Source organism: Ambystoma mexicanum, chromosome 1q (assembly GCF_040938575.1).
Source record: "Ambystoma mexicanum isolate Mex_15411 chromosome 1q, UKY_AmexF1_1, whole genome shotgun sequence".
NCBI lineage: Eukaryota > Metazoa > Chordata > Amphibia > Caudata > Ambystomatidae > Ambystoma > Ambystoma mexicanum.
In genome coordinates this window covers 1,297,511,518-1,297,528,487 of record NC_090922.1, presented here as the reverse complement: position 1 = coordinate 1,297,528,487, position 16,970 = coordinate 1,297,511,518, and the positions used below count along the sequence as shown (strand labels likewise).

The window sequence follows — 16,970 nt, the reverse complement described above, 5'->3', positions numbered from 1 at the left end:
CGCTGATGAAGCTTTTTCCATTATTCAGGCATACTCTGGCGAGAACAGGCTCCTTCCCTCATTTACCTGAATGGGGAGGAACAGCTGTTTACCCTTTTTCTGAATATCGGCCAAGCTTTGAGCTGGCCTTTTATCATGGGGTTTGGTTTTTCTTCAAATTGTGTAACATTTCAGGGTATTTCCTTCCAGTGTGGAATGCCACTTAAAACTGGAGAAGGGTTTCCATTACAAGTTTGTTCTCCTACAGCAATTACAGTTATGTTGGGGGATTTAATTGTTCCTAAGGTGGAACTCCATTTTGTCAGACTGCTGCTCAACCATATGGCATGTGCCATTTAGACTTACATAGTTTGTGCTCGATTTTAATTTTATTGGCTGTTAGTCTGTGTCCAGATGGCCCTTGTTTACACAGTCTATTAGGGGTGACAACCGCCGAAGGTGGTCATTCCCTAGGAGACGGGGTGTTCCCTCTGGAGTGATGGCTATAACCGGGTGTTTCACCTTGTGTCACCCAATTTTGATCGCCAGTTCCGCAGTCCCCTCGACGGGAATGTCATTTCCGTCGAAGTTCTGGAGTTGTCTAGGAAGAGGTGTGAGAGGAATTGGGTGACGCTCCTCCCTTCCTGAATAGATTTGCTTAAATGCCTTTTTCGATAGAAGGGTGGCTTGGGATCCTGTACCCACTAACGCTGAAAATGCACTTTGGCTTTGTACATTGACAGGGACATAAAACTGCCTTCTTTCTTTCTCCTAAAGGGGGCAAACTAAATGTGCATTCTGGGCCAACTGGGCAGTTCATTTCTTTATTTTGAACTCTGACACTGTGGGATCTTGGGCACTTGTCTGTGTCGGATTTCGGGACTCTGTAAACAAAATTTGGTATCCTGAGATTTGGGAATGCCCTTTTTCCCCCTAATTCTTTGTTGTCCCCTTTTCCCACAGAGGCAGTCACTTGAACCGGTTTAGGGGGTTTTCCCTCCTTTATTTCAGTCATTGTGGTGACATTTCTGGGGTTCAGGGGTAGGCGGTTCTAGGTCAGTCCCCATACTTACCAAGTCTAAGTTAGGGTCTTTTGGGACACATTTTTCTTTAGGAGCAATCCCCCATCCTTGAAAGAGACTTTCTTCCCAGAATCTTCCAGGGATTCTTCCCCCTCAAACTGGAGGACGCAGACTTCCTCCACAAAATGGGTCTTCTTGGTCCCTTGGTTTCTCCTACTTACCCTCTGTTCCCTAGGTTACAGTTTTTCAGGGGATAGGAGATTTGGGTTCAGGTTCAGAGGTTTCTAGGGGCTTTTCATGGATGCGGAAGGAAGCTTCCTTTAGGGCATTGCATCCCCCTTCCTCCCGAGCCTCCTACTCTGGAACCTGTTAGTTGTCAGGGTTTTCTCCCTGTCATTGTTCCGGGGTGCCAGACCCTGGGTTCAAGCTGTTCTGGGCAGCCATGTTCATTTGAGGGCTCTGCTGAGCCCTCAACATGCGACTCAGGTCAAGCTCTGGACCTGGCGCTCCAGTTGTGACACCCTCTCTGGTTGATATGGGGGTCTGGGATCAAATCTTTGTGGCTCCTGGGAAGAGAGGGTTTCCCTGGTAGCCCTCCATTCTTGGTTTCAGTGAGAGTGAGTGAGATTAAGATTTCTTGGGGCTGTACTTACCTGGTTTGATTCCCTCCCCCCACCTTTCAGCCAGGGGAGTCCATACGTACCCCAAGATGGGTCTGTTCCCCTTGTACCACGGGCTATTGAAAATAGTCTGACACATTTGCGGGCTACCCTGCCTAGCTACCACCCACTTGGGACTGGCCAGAGGGTCTTCTCTGCCTCTCATTTGGATTGTTAGCAGGAGGTGTATTTTTAGGTCCCTCCCATTTCTACATCCCAAATGGGGGTGGTATTCACCTCTGCCACCTTGGCAGCAGCAGGGGTGTTGGATGGTTTGGGATTTTTAGGAGTTTTGTTATTTATTTTTCTACTGGCTTTTGGACTTCATACATCTGGGTAGCCTACCCAATCCAGGGTCCTTTCATCGTGGAAGTCCCTAACTAGTTGTGTCATGATATATTTGGGGAGGGCATGAAAATAAGTATTAATGAACTGCCTACTGTTTGTGTGCACCTGTCTGGAGGTTGGGCAAATGCCTGTTTCAATTCTTGCACAAACTCTCTTGGTGCCTGATCCTCTCCGCACTGCAGGTATAGGCCACCTTTGCGAGCCTTTTGTGGGAGAAGTGTTTCAAGGTGGCTGCTTTGTAGGTATGGTAATTTTTTATGCCAAATGACGCCATCTGGTCCTACAGCGCCAGATGTTCCCAGACTGAGTACTTGCCATTTTTGTGGTAAAGGGTCATGAAGTTTGTAATGGCTTTTATTTGTCGAATGGGGTCTTTTACCAGAGTTCTCTTTAGTTTGGCAGCCTTCTTTTTCCGCTGCACCCGAGTCCATTCGACCTCCGACTCAGAGCTGCTACTATTTGTGGTCCCGTCCCTGTCTTCTAGGCGCTCCCTGATTCTTTGAGACTGGGAGTCTCTCCCAGAATGACGGGGCCTAGTCTCATCTCACCTGCTGTATTGGGGGCTCTCTGGGTCACTTCCCTTGGTCTCCCTTTTTTGCACAGGGGAGTACTCCTCTGACTCCACCCTTCTTCTGGGGTTGGTGGAGAACTCCCTCCACCTCCCTGAAAGGGTGGACGTTTTCAGGATGCTCTTTTGGGGCCTAAACTCTGACTCTTCTTTATCTGCAAAGTGGACCAGATGGTCTCTTTGTAACCTATGTCTCTGCCAGTCTAGCTCCCTGATATTCCCTTCATAGTAGGAGTCCTGGTCAGATGTGTTTGCCAAAATATTTTTGAGCCTAAGCAATGATGCACGTCCATCAATCTTTGATGGGGGCTGGCCTTCCGGCTTAGTCCTGCTAGGCCTACTTAAGTCCAGCTGCCACATATTCCCTTGTTTTTGTGAACTCATAGGTAAGAAGTAAGCAGCACCTTGCGCATACAGTGGTGAGTTGGCTTGAGGCCCCTGGTGCATAGGACATCCCACCGTGATCAAGGGGTTGCCCTTCCGTTCCCTAACTCTTTGGGGTTCTCAAGGCCTGATTAAATCTAGCCTTTTTTTTTCTAATCTCTTTCTCGGCCCCTATTTCTTGGTAGTACGCAGAGGCCTGAGCTTTATACTCTGCTACCAGGGCTTGACTGGCTTCTATGACCTTACCTTGTGCTACTAATTGGCCTTGGAGTCCCCTATTCTCCTCACAAAGGGCCTAATTTTCTTTCTGTGCATCTTGTATTGTCTGGGAATACTCAGACCATTTCTGTTGTAGGAGACTAATCGCCTCCCTCTGCACATTTTTGGTCTGTTTTGCCTGCTCTAGGTCACATTCTATCTGTCTCTCATATATCCCATTCATTTTGTATTCTCTACTTTTAGGTCAGTCAGTTCCTGAAGACATGACTCGCCTTTCTCCAGGTCTGCCTTTAACTGGCATATTTCCTGGCATAGGGCATCATTTTCCTGATACAGTGTGCTATTCTGTTTACTGAGGTTAGCTCTCTGCTTTTTCATAGCGCTCAACTTCTGGCACTCCTGGTCAAATTCCTCTGGGGAATGGACCTCTTTAATAATCAACTTGTTTTTCTCCTTTTCCAATTTCTTTATCTGATTTTGCTAAGTGCACATATCCTTGAAGAAGGCTCTATTGTATGTCACTTGTTGACTCCATTTTAATTGACTCTTTCTGGCTCTGAACCCCTTCTCTGCAATCCTTTTTCAGTGCAGAGAATTGTGACACTTGCTCTGAATTAATTTGTTGCTGTGCTGCCAACTCCTCCTTTAGCTGCTGAATAATATTTCCCAATTCTAACTCTGAATTTTGGCTCTGTAGCGCTTTCTCCTTTACCTGCCTTAACTCACCCTGTGTTTGATCTAAAAGCTCAGATTGATTTTGCACAGAGGCTACACTCTCCTGGTACCTTTCTTCCATAACTATCATGTGGAAATACACATGCAGTGAGCTGGACCGTTTTAATTTGCTCATCTTTGTTGTTCTGCGTCATATAGAACTCTGTCAGGGCTTGATGTAAAAGGCTGCTGTCCTGCCACACATCCATATTTATAGGGGTCACCTCTTGCATCATTCTAGATTGCCAGGCTTCATGTTTTTGTTCTGCCCATTCACCTTTAATGAACAATTTGGATAGGGGGTGCTGCCTAGCCATGTTAATCTCCAAGGTGCCTATTGTGAAGAGTGTTCTGTACCTATCTATGCAAGGGTAAAATCTCTACCCTGCTCCTGTCTAGTTTATGCTTACAATATTTAATTTTGATAGCAAAATAAAGTGGCTGAGCACACTAGATTTGGAAACAAGTATTCTATCACTTCAAATGCTTAGAGCTATGAAATAGCTCATTAGTGGTTCTTTTGTGTTTGGGGTACAAGAAAGAAATAGCTGACTCTGGTACCAAAAGTCAAACATACATAAGCAACAGTGTCCATATTCCATGGGCATTTCCATCCCTTGCACACCTCAGTTTACTGAAATACATTTTCAGTCAATATTTTAGAACAGATTTGTTTCTTGTGTGGAGTTATATAGTCAAAATAAGTGACAGAGCAACATTTATGAACATTTGATATACCATATTCAGTAGTTTATTCAAAATGTCTAGTCTTTAGACATATCTTTTTTGTATTATTGAACTGTATCCCACATACTGATGGATAAATGCAAACATAACGTATTACTTCACTTTGTATAACATTCAATACATCAATACATATTTTCTTGATGAAAAACTTTTTACAAAAATAAATTAAAGGACAGCTCGACGCGTTTCGAGAGAGTTCTTTCTTCTTCAGGAGCCAAAGGGCTTATGTCTTCAATTTTCATATTGGATTCTCTTTGCTATAAAGAAAATTACAACAATTCACCTATTGGTTTGGACTCTCCATGATGGACAATAAACCAGCTATGGCTAGTGTGTTAATGGGTTCTTCACTTTAAATGTTTGTTCTTTAGGAATCACTGGTGCAGTCAGTCTTTAGATTGTCCTGTGAAATACATATTCATAGTATTTTACTTATGCTAATCCTTACTATGGTATTAGGCGAGTCGGTTTATGTAAAAAAAAAAAACAAAAAAAACCATGTTACCTTACAAATTTCTTTAAAATGTCTTCCATTGTTATTAAAGATGTCCGACATATACTGATGCGATGCTGCTAAGGAACGTTGTCTGTGTGGACTTATTCACAGAAATCACTCTTGGTGTTTCTCATTCAGATGAATTCAGACCTGTTGATAAAATGTAATAGCGAGTTACGAATGCGTTCCATTTCGGTTTTAGTTCTATGGGTTAACAAATAGCATAAGTCCATTCTAGGTATATGCGTATACATTTTTTGATATTATGGGAATCTATACTTAACCAAGGTTGTTTTCAGTACGAGTGTTAAGTATATATTAGTTCCAGTGCCGTTCCCTCTGGTTCTATCCCCCTTTGTCTGCCGACTAGTTGCCGGTGCTGCGCGTGCCCCTAGGGGGTAAGTGTTCGTGCTATGGTTAATAGGAACTAGTAATCTAATTATTATCCAATACGATGTGTGCAGGGTCTGATTGGGTCCTCTTACCTAATTACTGTTTGGAATTCCAATAGATCAGTCTCACGACACAAACAAATTCCCCGCGGTCATTCTTCGTGTTGAAATAGTTAGCACTTCAAATCCCATAAAGCCAAGTGAATAGAACGTAGCAATGTTGTACGGGTTCAATGTGTTGCACGCAGAATAGAAAAGGAAACGTTGGCTAGCATTGTATCAACACGAAGAATGACCGTGGGGAATTTGTTTGTGTCGTGAGACAGTGATCTACTGTAATTTCAATATTTAATTTTGAGACACAGCCCTGACACCCAGGGTACAAGTTTTTGGATGGCGCATTCACAATGCAACCCAGCCTTCTATCCACTAAAAGTAACAATACCTTCAATGGGTTAGTCTGCTGTGTTGCACTGTCACAGGTGAAAACACTTCCACAATCATGGCACGAGCCCCCACTTTGTCATGGTTTATTACACGCACACGCCAGCCAGGGAACTCCTTTCCCTACAGTGAATCTGGCCACAATAAACTTTTTTTATTTTTAGTATACTACGGATGCTTTTCGAGTAGGCCTCCAACACGTCTTTCACCTAACCACCACCAGCATCCTGTGTCGCAATGGACTAGGAGCCAGGCCGGTGTGTATTAATAAGATATTTTATTAATGTATTATTCAATGTTAATGAGGATAATCAAAACACAACAGCCACAAAATTGTGGCAACAAAAATGCAATATCCTATCTAGAGCGACCAGGTTGAAATAGGCTGTTAGTCGCTTTTGTTTTAATGACAAAACAGGAAAATAACGACTCCACCCAAAGTGACGGCACCTACAGTTAAGCACTCTTCCCACCCCCCTGCAACACTCACCCCCAAACATCAATTGGACTTGATTCCTTTGAATGGATGGCAGTGGCAAGGAGTAGGAAAATAGAGGGAAAATTGGTTTTGAGGTGAAGCCCACCACCACAGTATGGGAGGCCAGCAAAGAAAGGAAAATGAGATTTTGGAGCAAAATGGAAGAATGGGGTTTTGATGATTTCTCACAACTGCTAGGGTACAGAATAGAAGAAAATGTGTACTGCTTACACTTAGGAGACGGGCACAGTTTCAGAGAATACTGATCAGCACACCAGGGAAAATAGAAATGAAGTAGGTAAATTGTTTTTTGGGAGAAAGCAAATGCAAAGGGGAAATACAGTGGGAAATGGAAATTTGTTTACACTGAGGCTTATGACGGGTAGGCTGTGGGAAAGGGGTTTAGCTCACAAATCTAAAATCGGTTTTGGTTCAGGCTAACGGATGCAAAGAGGAATGAAACTGGCAAATGAAATTTCACTTAGCAGGGCATAATTTAAACATTGGGACAAATTTGTTTTTCAGCTCACAAGGGGATTGATTCGTTTAACAATTAACAAAAACACGGAGAAAGATGGGTAGTTTCAAACTTCCACCCCGCCCCCCCCCCTCCTCCACACCAATCCAGTTAAATTCTATGGGGGAATTAATTGATTTACTTACACAAATAATAAGGATTTAGAGACAAAAGAAGGGGTTTTCAATGGGGATATGTTAACATACACAGGCAAACAAGAGATTTTTCTATGGGGAGATGAATGAACTAAACTGGTAATTGGGGTTTTCAATGGGGAAATATTGGGTGCACTGCTACAAAAATGAACGGTTTATGCAATTTAGGGCTGGGGTTATTGCTACTTACATAGAAAGCCTTTTGTTTAAGTTTCAGGAAAGCCAGCTGCATCTCAGGACACTCTCAAAGATGGTAAGTTTCAGCAGCCTTCTCTCTCTCCTCCTTTTTCTGTCTTCCCCGGTTTCTGTGTCCGTCTGTCCTAAATCCTAGTACAGTCCCCCTTACATAGCAGAAATTACATCACTAATTTTACAATCTAGGGGGAAGTATCCTGCCATAATCCCTGCCGCTAGGGCAGTTACCATATCTCTCTCTCCCTCTCCAGTCCGGATTGGTTCAGGGGTTTTGGAGCAACATCTCTTTTCCCATTTATCACCATCCTTTGTTCTCCTTTCAACTTTTTGGTAAAAACTAGTTATGTAACATAACTTCATAATTGTACTAGCAACTGCCATACGAAACATATATTCTGTTTTTAACTGATGATGGGGAATTGTATAAGCCGACCGCCAAATCTGTACGCTGTAGCATGGTCATGTGTTACATTTTTGTCGTTTTTGCAAAATGTACAACATTTATGAATATGTAAATTATCAACCATATTCCTAATTTCATTCTCCACCTTTTCACCCATTCTCACACTTGTAACAACAGAACGCCAGAAATCTAGTCTTACTGGCCAGTGCAGTTCCCAGAATCACAGGTAGATGCATTTTATCCCCCCCCCAAAATCACCTGGAAATAACATGAAAAATGGCATAGAAACTAAATTAATCCTCGGTCTGATTGCTGCACAAAATGCCTAAAAAATGAAATGGGCTATAGAACTATTGTGCATTTGAACTGGTAGTTGGGATTTAACCCTGGTATATTTTAACATTGCTGGGATCAAACCCTATTATTACTAGTTTGAGGATTAAAAAGACTGGGAACTTGAGTGCGCGCCTGGACTTTTCTTTTTTACTTAATGTCTTTTATATTGATGAGTGTTTCTGTCAGCAAATGGGATGGCTGCTTCATCCCCCCCCACAGCCATCTGTTCCCCTGGGTCAGCCTGTGACCAGAGATTTTTATGAGTCTCTTTGAAGTTAGTGTGCTCTTTGAAGTGGGTAAAACAAGAAATCACACCTTTTTAGTCATGCTTCAGCCAAGGATGGCCTTCTCTTGGAAGTCCCTGCTTTCCTGCCAACAAGTCTGTAGACTAGTGAATTTTGACACCTTCCGCAGCATAAAATTCTATTGCGGGGTTATTAGATAGGTGCGACATCCAACTGAGTGGGGCTTTTTATTGTGAAGTATTTGCACCCAGCCAGAACATGTTTTTCCTGAAGTAAGCCTCTTCAGCTTCACTGGAGTTCTGTGTGTGAATATGTATACATTGCTTTTGATCGACCCACATATCCTGTTCTGCTTTCCTGACATTTTTCTGTGAGCAGTGATCTTTTTCCATTGTGGCTTTTTAAAGCAGTTTTTATATGCAAACACATGTGCAGGCCGTTTTTGCTTCCAATATTTAAAAATCCTGTTTTCCATGTCACAGGATTCTTCGATTTCCTCCTTTTGCGAATTAAATGCTGCTTGTCCATTGATAATGCTAGGTAGGCCCCTTTCCCCATGGTTCTTTAATTTTTCATGAACAACAAAAGAAAAAGCCAGGCCGTTTTTGTTGCAGTGTTTGAATGCTGCTATTCATGTAAAAGGGACTGCATTTAAATGCACCCCACACTAAGATCCCAAAACATTTTAATATACATTATTGATGAAAGAATGTATTGTGAAACATTAAAAATCAAACAAATTCCATCAGTCGTGAAAAGAAGATCCCACATGGAGATCTATCTCTTATAGGAAGTGTGAAATCCTTTAGCTTAGATTTATTTAGATTTTATTCCTTTTTCAATTTGGCTCTGCTATATTATCGTTTTCAGATCTTGAATGTTCAATTGTTCATATATTCCATGTCCAATTGGTCACATTTTAAATGCCATATTTTGTCCTTAATAATTATTTGGCTATGATAGTACAGATGGTAGCTTCATTTTATTGTCCCCTTTGCATGAGAAATTAGTCATTCAGTGATGTAATCAGCTTGATATTACCATATTCATCATAATATTCTTATTTTCATCTCCATCCTCACTTTTATGCAGTGATGCTATATGAATAATGAGCCATTTTGGAAAACTAAATGCAATCACTCCTGCAAGAGATATTTCTAAATTTGGACATGTCTGTTCGTCACTGCTGAAATTATTATGTTTGTTAAATTCTACAATGTATTTCTTCTTTTTTATTAAAACATTTATTTCCAATGTACATTTTTTCAGGTTTAGAGACTTGCCAGATGTAATCTCATTGGAAATGCATGCAGCATTATATCCACCTTTTTTATTTTCATGTAATTAAAAGTAGGCAGAGCACACCTGAATAATGGACATCTGCTATTTAAATTCCAGGTTCTGAGACATGTTTGTAGAAGAAAACATTCTTCCAGTCCGATAAGCACTCTTTGTTTTTAAGATGTTCAATGTGTAGCCATTGCATTTGTATTTAAGAATTTTAAAACCCTCAGTTGATTTAGATTGATGATGCATATGTCCTTGTCTTCATTTCCAATGCATCTTAAGTTAATTTACTTGAAACTGGTTTTGTAAGGTGGCAAATAAGTGTTGGTCCCATTGTGTCAAAGATTGGGGATGCTTCTTGTTTAAGTAGTTCACTTGTGTCGTAGTAGGCCCAACAGACCAGACAGTTTCTAGTTTCAAAATGGTCACCTTTTAGTTTCCCAACAGAGGACATACTCTTCAAAGGGAGTCCAACCTTTGTGTTTTATAAAACGATTGTATTGATTTTAATAAAACAAAAACATGATTGGTTACATCTTATCCACAGAACCTACCATGATGCATATACGCAGAGTGCTGCTCTTCAGAAACAGGGCAATTCCTATGACCTATTTTCTTCTCAGCCTTTAAGCCACTTTGACACCGGGGGCCAATCTAGCTAGCTGCATCACATCAATTCGACTTTTGGAATCTAAGGCTCGTGCTTGCCAGTGGAATACTGGTTCTGCTCATTCATCTTTTTGATAAATGCATATCTCCACTAACTCATACTGTCAGCCACCGGGTCGGCTTTCACACAAGTCCACAGCAGCCAGCTACATCTGGATCTGCAAGAGAACCCCAGGGACCTTTCAGTGACTTTCTATTGAGTGTTCAAAATTTGATCAAGGAAATCCGACTCTTCCTCTGCATTTCAAAAATAAATATATGCTCTTGGTCATGGATGGTTTAATTCGCCATGTGCATTTATTGGTATCCAACTTTGAGCTTACTACTTACAGCCACACTACTTTCCCCACCCAAGCCTTACATCAGGTTTAACCTTTGATGCTATTTTCATCTGCGTCATAAAATTGTTAATCCTTGTTCTTGTGTTGTTCAGACTCGACTAACGTGTAAGTGAATTCTGCTAACCTAATGTTTTAAACTACAAAAAGCACTAAATCCTCCGGCCCGCTTCACCATTTCAATGCAGTCCATACATTGTGTGCATAAAACACCTGCTTGTTTCTTGCCTGCACATGCACACGTTTTGTGGGAAGAACCAAAGGTTTCTCCTAAAATTCTCTTTTGGCACAACTCTTGATGAAATCAGACTTACTGAAGTTTTAGGTATTTGATCTGCACTGAGTTTTAGGTATTTGATCTGCGCTATCTGAATGTCACCTGGCTTAGTAAGATCGTTGTCTGTCTTCCCTCTGTTTCCCCCTTCCTTGCCGCGCCTTGAAACACTTGTGTATAGGCGCGTTGTAAATGCCATATCATTGATGTAAAAACTGCTGCTCAGCCCATTGTCTGCTATCTGACCCACCCATGACATCTTCAGAACCCCTTTCCCCACCCCAATCTGCCATCGGGTGGTTTAGCTTGATGTAGGGATATGCATAATTCTAGTAATAGGAGTTGCATATTGGTAATACTATTACTAGGGGTAACACCAGCAGTACTTGCATTGATAAGCCTCAGTACTAGCATAATCAAAAGCGGTATTACTAAGGGCATTAGTGCTCAGGCAGCAGCATTGGACTGGATTGCTTCAACTTCCTAAAGAACCACTTGCATCATGCAGACGCGACATCCGAGGGAGAAAAAAATCCTCATTAGGAATCCTGCAAAACGATGAGGGATGTGCTTCCTTGCCACAAAGCATTGCAGCCCGCCATTCACTCATCACACATGTCCACACTTAAACGAGGAACACTCCACCAAACCTGGCAGGCACGTACTACAAGCACCACACCAAATAATTCACTTAATGCAGTCATCGGAAAAAACAGCAGTACCTCATCCAACATAAATGTTGAGCTTAAAATTAAAACCCATCTATCCTTTTAAACTAAATTAAGGCTTGCATTGCCTGTGTGACGAAGTCCCCTGTCTGACTCTAGGGGTATCCAGCACGGTGAGAGTGGCAGGACCTCCCCAAGCTAGGGGATGCAAGGGGGATGTGATGTATCTTGGTGTGGCAATTACACAGGCAGGAATACTCAGGTACCACACCAGAGCCAGTATTGTAGGAAAGGTAAGTCATCTTTAATGTTACAGTGGGAAAGTAAGACAGGAGATGAGGTGATGTGCTTCTGCTTCCCTTGGCTCTCTCCCTGCCAATCCCCAACCGTCCTCTGTGGAATCCTTACACTCGCACCATTCCAGGCCTCGCACCAACACTCTGAGCTCCACTACTCAATCACATAGTCACACAGCACGACATAGCATATATGATGCTAGGATACTACACATCCCCCTCCTTTGAAGAAAAGGAAAAGTATAAACATACATGTGTTAAGGCAAAATGTTCCTCGAGGGTTGTTTCCTCTTATGTCCTGGTCTGCCACCCAGGACCTCAGGGCTGCCACCCCCAAGCACAACCTGCTCTCTATGAGCAAAACACATCTAACTCACCTAACCAAACTATACAAAAACTTTTCTCCTTCTGTAAGGGCCTGCCACACCCAAACCCTGGACCTGCCACATCCTGGCACAACCTCACCCTAATACAGGACACTCCCGTCGCTGTAATTAAAGCATACTCACTACATACAACATCCTATAAAATATCAAAGATAAAACACATGAGGAATAACTAAGTTCTGGATGATACTCACCTAGCTTGTAACCATCATAGCCAGTAACAACATCACCACCCCATCTCCTCACAAATAACAGAAAGGAAAAATAAAGGATAGCCACTCACAACACAAATCACAAAAACACGACACAACCACAAAAGCCGTGGTACGTAAAAAGTGCACAGACTACCGTGCAAAACAAACCTTCAGCTAAAACACCAACAAATTGTAAATATGTGGCACCTGCTAAAAGTTTCAACTACTGAAAAAAAAAATTCAGTGCAAGCACAACAAGATGGAAAAATGTAGTGCTTCTCCGATGAAGAATAAAAATATTTTGATAGTAATAATTTATCAACACATTGTGTCCCCAGTGACACTCAAAAACCTAAATTCTACTGTCTGTGTGCCCAACTCGCAGTAACTTCAATCTAACTAGGCATAAACAGGAACAAAAACATTTCACATTTACTGCACTACCTGACACTACAGACGTTAGGAGTCTAACTACTCACTCCAAAACCCGACACTATAACTTCCCAGCAGAGACAAACACGGATCCACTTACCGCATGTTTCAAAATTTTGTAGAGCCTATTCCTACAACTTCACGCGTACTACTTACGCCTCATAGTCTCCTACTATAGTGTATTACTATAGGAACTTCTGTCCCATCTCCAAAAAATAAAAAACACCTGAAACACAACTCCCCTGTTGCGTTCACCCTCCGATTACCGGTCTCCCTAGGGTCTCTATAAGGCATCACACCTGGCCAGCATGCGATCCTAACCCTGTACTACATGCGTGCTACTTCTCACACGCCTACTCTTCTTAACGTACATACTCTCGATTGCACACACCCATTGCAATCGCATTCGCTTCCAACGTGCTACTTCTCACACGCTCCGAACATACACATGTATGTCCCAATAAATCTCCAGTTGCATGCTCCCAAAGCACTCACCTACAGATGCCTACTACAAGTGCAACTTCAACCCAAAGGCAATTCACTAAAATGCATTATGTATCTCCCATGCACACAAAATGTGCGAATAGCACCTATTAAAAGGGGTGATGGACACTAACAGACGTGGTGTTGATCAGGCACCACTCTGGAAGTGTCACCTTAGGCATAACATTTTACATTTGAAACAATCCCATATTTGTAAAAGCATACATAAATAATGCATTTTTCTTTCTGTAATTGCACAACCATAAATCGATTAATAGAACTCCTGATAGAAATACATTTCAAATGAAAGCACCCCAAAACATTGTGGACTTCAATACTTAAAACAAAATTCATAATTATACCCCTTGAGGAAAGAGAAACATTCCATCATTTAAAACGCAGTGCAGACTTCTTTAGAATTTCATCATTTGAAAATTAAACCTGTGCAAATTTCATTTAAGGTGCTGTGCACAACCCAACTGCATCTTTCATCCGTGCTCTCAACGCACTTGTCAGACACAATTTTTTTATACAATTACTCACACAACTACTCAAATTGTTTCATGTGCAGTACTCAAACACCTCTGTGCATAACGCTCCACCCTAAATGCCCACTAATTGCACCCAAACCCGTGCTGCCCAAACATATATTATGCATAAAGAAAACTTCATCAAACACTACAATATCTTCCAATGGAAACGCTTCTGCACCGTTTAACATTCTAATTATCCATGTCCGAATACATGGAATGAAATGTCATTGCACACAAAATTATTGTAAATGGCTCCATTGTTTCTCTTAGTTTTGCAAAACAAAATACATCAAAAGCCTCAAATATTAGTACTTTAACTGTTTCAAAGGCGTTGACATCCGTTACTGAAATAAAATCTTTGATGGGGGCTGGCCTTCTAATAAAAGTACCTCATCTGCTCATAAACCTCCCGGAAACCGGCATTGAAATCCCCACGCAAATCATTGTAAATAAACTTGTCAGCCACGAACATTTCATCCCATACAATGATATTGATGTTGTAACTCCAATTACAAGGTGGCGTGGAAACCAGTGCCCAATAGCTCACCAGCATAATTCCAATGCCCTCCTGGTGATATCGTCACTTCAATCTTCACGTTCCACCACATGTTTCAGATCATCTGACTCAGCTTTGCATGGAATAAGGTCACTACAGCTGCACAAGTCACGAAACGCTTTACAGATGCTGGAACGTTCATTTCTCCATTTCGTTTCGCTTTCAGCACAGTTCCGAAAAAAGAAAAACAGCAGCGTATGTTTCCTCCTTTGATACGGGATCACGCACACCCACGTCTACAGGGCCATTCTTCTATTGATTTCCATAGAGGCTCCGGGGAGGGGAACTTCCTCCGATATTTTCTCCGTACACGGAGATGAAGAACAATGGCGCCGGACCTCTCTCCCTGCGTTCCAGCTCATCGGACATGCTGGAACGAAACCAAGGGAGGGCCCGCTGAGCGCGCCCATCACCCTCAGCCCTCATGGACGCTTTAACGGCCCAATAACTTCCAGAAGCGCGCATCTGTTGCCACAGTACCTTTTGTGTTGCTCCTACCCAGCGTGGATCGGGCACTTCAAACACCTGCCTTATTCTGTATTCTACTCTCCGCTGCAACATCGTGCTCTCAGGCGTCACTGCAGCCATCTTCCAGTCTTCATGGCAGCATACTGCTTCATATGGCTGCTTGCAAGGATGTACTGCCATGTTTCTCAGTGCCCTGCAGGACTTACACCGCTCGTAATCTTCTCAAAAATCCCAAGTAGCATGGACTCCTCTGCTTCCAATATGCTACGGCCTCCGCCTCAACTTGTATGGACTCTGCTTCCCCATAGTCTGACATCACCTCTGAGGCCTCTCTTCTCCGTCTCACTGGATCTCCTTCTACAGCTTCCCCACCGTCCTTCAGGTTCTTAAGATCCTCGTCGCCAAATGATGTATCTTGGTGTGGCAATTAAACAGGCAGGAATACTCAGGAACCACACCAGAGCCAGTATTGTAGGAAAGGCAAGTCATCTTTAATGTTACAGTGGGAAAGTAAGACAGGAGATGAGGTGATGTGCTTCTGCTTCCCTTGGCTCTCTCCCTGCCAATCCCCAACCGTCCTCTGTGGAATCCTTACACTCGCACCAACACTCCGAGCTCCACTACTCGATTACATAGTCACACAACATAGCATATATGATGCTAGGATACTACAGGATGCTCCACTGGTCCCCCTCGCTTAACCTTTGTCAGCAGGCAGGAGACTGCCAGATGGTGCACAGCAGCTGACACATTAAGAATCATTCCTCCTGTTATGCAATACTCATTGTCTTGTACAGTGGGTCAAAACAGGACTGGCCTTTAAGGATCATTCTTCAGGTTGAACAATGGCCAAGAGCTGTGGGTACCACCTTCCTTACATTTGATCAAGTATTTAAAAAGGAACCAAACACACACTTAATCTGCAGAGCCGCTTGGGGCTCTACTGTAGTCAAGGCTGGAACAGAGACCAATAGCTTTCTTGAAATATGCGACAGGATGCACACACAGAATCCAAGATGGCTGACCATCTTTTTGAAGCCCCAGACTGCCTGTGCTCTGGAGTCCTAAAATTGCTCACAGTGAAAAGAAATCCTTAGAGGGAACCAATCAGTGCCCAAAGCTAATTGGAGGTTCCACGTGCAAATCACTAGTCTGGAATGAGGCCTGGTGGAGGGTCTGAGTCCCCATATGAACCCAGCTCACAAACAGAAGCTTGTGGGTGTTGGAGCAGGAGCTTGCAGTGAGAGTTCAGAGCAAGTTGGAGAGTGAGGCAGTAATTTGGTGGAGGAGTGCTGAGAGGAGTCGTTTGGAACAACCGGGGTAGAAGATATAGGGAGAGGTTAGCCCCAAGAATCAGGAAGAGGAACTTGAGGTGGTAGCTAGCGAGATTAGGAAGCCATGAAGGGCATGCTATGCCAACTCAGTTGTCTGAAGTTAGAAGAAAAGCTCCACTGGTTTGCACAGCTTGTGGAGGGGCGGCGAAGATATCCACTGACTGCAAAAGGCCTACACGCCACAAGCACCAAATAGTGCTTAGTACAGTGTTTAAGTAGCTAAGTGACTGGAGGAAGAGGGGCCCGGTAATTGTATACTAACAATAGAGTAGCGGTTAGTCAGAATTGTGTGGGCCTATGGAGAGAGCCAGTGATTTTGATAAAAATAAGTGGACAGGCCTGTGGAGAAGTCCATTAAATGTTGTTTTGAGGTGATTGATGTGAATGGATGAGGTGAGGGAAGTGTTGAGCAAGGGTATATGTTTGTGTGAGTGACTGACTTTTAGACACCACACACGCACGTTAAATTGTATAAAGGTAAGTAGGGAGGAACTCTCGAATGTAGTAAGTGAGTTGGAGTGAGCGGGATCATTTGTGTAATAAATTGCCACAGTGTCGAAATACAATTTTAAAATGCAACTTCCAGTGGGTGCAGGACACCCCTGGGCAGTGCTATTGAAAATGGCCAGGAGAAGGAACGTTTGATGGTGACACCATAGAAAACATTTACTCATATTTGTAGGTGACATATAAAGGCGCCAAATTAAAGAGTAGGCAAACTATTGTAGGCCTATGGAAGCTCTAGGAAGAA

At 42.7% G+C, this 16,970-nt stretch overlaps 2 long non-coding RNA genes across 2 annotated transcripts in view; one reads left to right on the top strand and one right to left on the bottom strand.

The window, feature by feature from the left end:
* The window catches only part of LOC138546237 (uncharacterized), a 340,336-nt gene that overhangs the window by 83,623 nt on the left and 239,743 nt on the right, over nucleotides 1-16,970 (top strand). The window lies entirely within an intron of this gene.
* On the bottom strand, nucleotides 4,612-15,286 carry LOC138546248 (uncharacterized). The gene is made up of 3 exons (XR_011290906.1): nucleotides 14,409-15,286; nucleotides 5,146-5,286; nucleotides 4,612-5,043 (listed from the first exon to the last, which is right to left on the bottom strand). It is a non-coding gene; the product is annotated as an uncharacterized lncRNA (long non-coding RNA).